The 3,644-nt window shown below is 38.2% G+C and overlaps 1 pseudogene; it reads right to left on the minus strand.

Moving 5' to 3' along the window:
• Nucleotides 1-679: 679 nt before the first annotated feature.
• LOC114005054 (peptidyl-prolyl cis-trans isomerase A pseudogene) lies at nucleotides 680-3,137 on the minus strand (annotated as a pseudogene).
• Between the last annotated feature and the right edge of the window lie 507 nt (nucleotides 3,138-3,644).

Below are 3,644 nucleotides of genomic sequence, written 5' to 3' on the forward strand. Positions count from 1 at the left end.
GACGTGAACCGCGGTCGACTACGTGGGAATCCAGCGACATAGCCATTACACTAACTGCTGGTTCCCTAGAGAGTGTTTTTTTCAACTCCTTCTCCCATCTTTTAATAGGGTTGATCATCATTTTTTTTTTTCAAACAGCTTCATTAGTTCCTTGCGTATTCTGGTTATTACTCCCTTATTTGATGCATAATTTAGAAAAATATTTTCCCATTCTGAGGGCTGTCGATTCACACTAATTACTGTGTCTTTTGCCATGCAGAAACTTCTTAGTCTGATGTAATCCCACTTGTCTATTTTGGGGGTTATTGACTGTGCTTTGGGGTCTTAAGTAAGAAGTCTCTCCCTACCCCAATGCGTATTCTGGTTATTACTCCCTTATTTGATGCATAATTTAGAAAAATATTTTCCCATTCTGAGGGCTGTCGATTCACACTAATTACTGTGTCTTTTGCCATGCAGAAACTTCTTAGTCTGATGTAATCCCACTTGTCTATTTTGGGGGTTATTGACTGTGCTTTGGGGTCTTAAGTAAGAAGTCTCTCCCTACCCCAATGTCTCCCAGAGTTTCCCCAGTGTTTTCTCAATAGACAAGTGGGATTACATCAGAGGTTTATTTTTATTTTAAATTAATTAACATGTTATTGCTTAAAATGAGACCAACACCTCCAACCTAAACAAGGACAGACAAATGATACTTAGTTTTTATTTCATAATCATAAATTTAACTTTGCAATTCAGCTACATTTGGAGGGGAATGAGGAAAATGCAGAACCCAAAGAACTACAGTGAGAGCACAGGTTACAGGACATAACAAGCAGATGGGGTGGAGGGGTGCTCTTTTGAGCTATAGAAGGAATGATCTGGTGAGTAAGAGAAAACACAAGTCAAATTCATTAGAGTTGTCCACAATCAACAATGGCGATCTTCTGGCAGATCTTGCCATTCTTAGATCCAAAGTGCTCCATGGCTTCCGCGATATTCATGCCCTATTTCACCTTGCCAAATACCACATGCTTGCCATTTAACCACTCAGTCTTGGCAGTGCAGATGAAAAACTGAGAACTATTTGTGTTGGGTCCAGCATTTCCCATGGAAAAGATACCAGAACCTGTATGTTTCTGGATGGAATTTTCATCATCGAATTTCTCACCTTATATGGACTCGCACCAGTACCATTATCACATGTGAAGTCACCATCTTGGCACACAAACCCTGGAATAATTCTCTGAAAGCAGGAACTCTTATAACCAAGTCCTTTCTCTCCAGTGCTCAAGACACGAAAATTTTCTGCTGTCTTTGGAACTTTGTCTACAAACAGCTCAAAGGAGACACAGCCCAACAGCTTGCCATCATCAGCGATGTTGAAGAGCACGGTGGGGTTAACTATGGTTGAGGGAGAGTGGCTTGGGCAGCAGCATCTGAAAAGCAAATGCCTATGCCTATAATTCTAAATCATCTTATCACTGGTAGGTTCATGCAGTCACCATCGCGAACAAAGTATATAACCATTGCATCACCACAAAAATCTCCCTCCTGCTGCCCCTTTATAGCCATACTCATTCCCCTCCCATCCATCATTCCTAACCCCTGGTGATCACTACTCTGTTCTCCATCTCTATAATTTTTTTCACTTCAAGAATATTATATAAATGGAATCATATAATTCACGACTTTTTGAAATTGTTTTTCCCACTCAGCATAATGCCCTTGAGATCCATCCAAATTATTATGTATAGTTTGTTCTTTTACTGCTGAATAGTATACTATGGTATTAATATACCACAGTTTGCTTAACCATTCACCTACTAAAGGACATTGTATTTGTTTCCAGTTTTCAATATTGATACGTTGGAGCTTAAGTCTGACATTTTAGTTTTGTTTGATCTCTTTGTTTCTCTATTTTCTCTAGGCTTTCTGTGAATTACTTGAACTTTTTTCATGCAGAATTGAATACTTATTTACTTATTTTTTTTAATTGCTAGAGGACATGTGTAGTTCCCAAAGACAGAGGTAGACAGGAAGAAAGAGAAAAGACACCCTAATGGGGCATGGTCACCTTTGAGTCCTTTCTCCTATATTTCTGCATTCTGTTAGTATTTTGAGCATGCATGCACATGTGGTCAATGTCTTTTTCAAGTTGCCAGGAATGGGATTCAAACTGTGGTGACCATGTGGGATCTGGCTCCCTTAACCACTAGACCATGCAGCTGATCCATAGTGTTTTTTGACATGTATCTGTCTCTTTGTATTATTTTTTTTCAATTTCTATTTATTTATTTTATTTCATTTTTTATACATTCAATTACCTTTTTAAGCTTATAAAGTGAATATTGTACTATGTGAACATTTCTCCCTAGTCCAGTTGGTTAAACTACAAAATATCTTCAACATGTAATACCACATTTCTTTGTCCCATTAATGCTTTGCCTCCCTATTTTTCTTCTAAATGTCCTTCCTCAGGCCCTACTCTTCCATACACACTATATCTGAAATTTACACCCATTTATTGTGTTTATATATCCTTTAGTCAATCAGTTTCATTCATAGAGTGCAGATACTCTGTATATATTAAGTGGGGACATACAATGTCTCTTCTTCATATCCTGGCTTGCCTCACATAGAAGTAAATCTTCCATAATCTTCCACTTTCTGTCAGAAGCCAGGGTGGTTTTTTTTTTTTAATGGCTGAATAGTATTTCATAGAGTATATGTGCCACAGTTTTTCAATCCATTCATCTGTACGAGGGCATTTGGGTTGGTTCCATGTCTTAGCAATTGTGAATGGTGCCACAATAAACATTGATGTGCAAGCACTTTTCTGATTAAGAATTCTTCTGTCCTTTGGGTAGATACCAAGGAGTGGGATTACTGGATCGTATGGTAGTTCTATTTGTATATATTTTGAGGAATCTCCAAATTGATCTCCACAGTGGCCAGACCAATTTATATTTCCACCAGCAGTGTAAGAGAGTTCCCCTTTCACCACACCCCCACCAAAACATCATTTTTTGTTTTTTTAATCTTAGGTATTCTGACTGGGGTTAGGTGGTATGTCATTGTTGTTTTGATTTGCATTTCCCTTATGATGAGGGATGCTGAGTCTTTTTTCATACGCCCTTTGGCTATTTGTACGTCATCTTTAGAGAGTGTTTTTTTTTTCAACTCATTCTCTCATCTTTTAATAGGGTTGACCATCTTTTTTTCAAACAGCTGCTTAAGTTCCTTGTGTATTCTCGTTATCAGTCCCTTATCTGATGCATAATTTACAAAAATATTTTACCATTCTGAGGGCTGTCAATTCATACTAATTATTGGTTCTTTTGCCGTGCAGAAACTTCTTAGTCTGATGTAATGCCACGTGTTTATTTTGGGGATTATTGACTGTGCTTTGGGGGTCTTATTTAAGAAGTCTTTCCTTACCCCAATGTCTCCCAGAGTTCCCCAGTGTTTTCTAGGAGCAGTTTTATAGTATGAGGTCTTAGATTTAGATCCTTGATCCACCTTGACTTGATTTTTGTCAAAGGTGAGAGGTAGGGGTTCAGATTCATCTTTCTGCAGGTGGAAATCCAGTTTTTCCAACACTATTTGCTGAAGAGGTTTTCCTTTTCCTACTGGATTGACTGGTACCCCCTGTCCACAATACA

Source organism: Tupaia chinensis, unplaced genomic scaffold, assembly GCF_000334495.1.
Source record: "Tupaia chinensis unplaced genomic scaffold, TupChi_1.0 Scaffold141414_1, whole genome shotgun sequence".
Classification (NCBI taxonomy): Eukaryota; Metazoa; Chordata; class Mammalia; order Scandentia; family Tupaiidae; genus Tupaia; species Tupaia belangeri.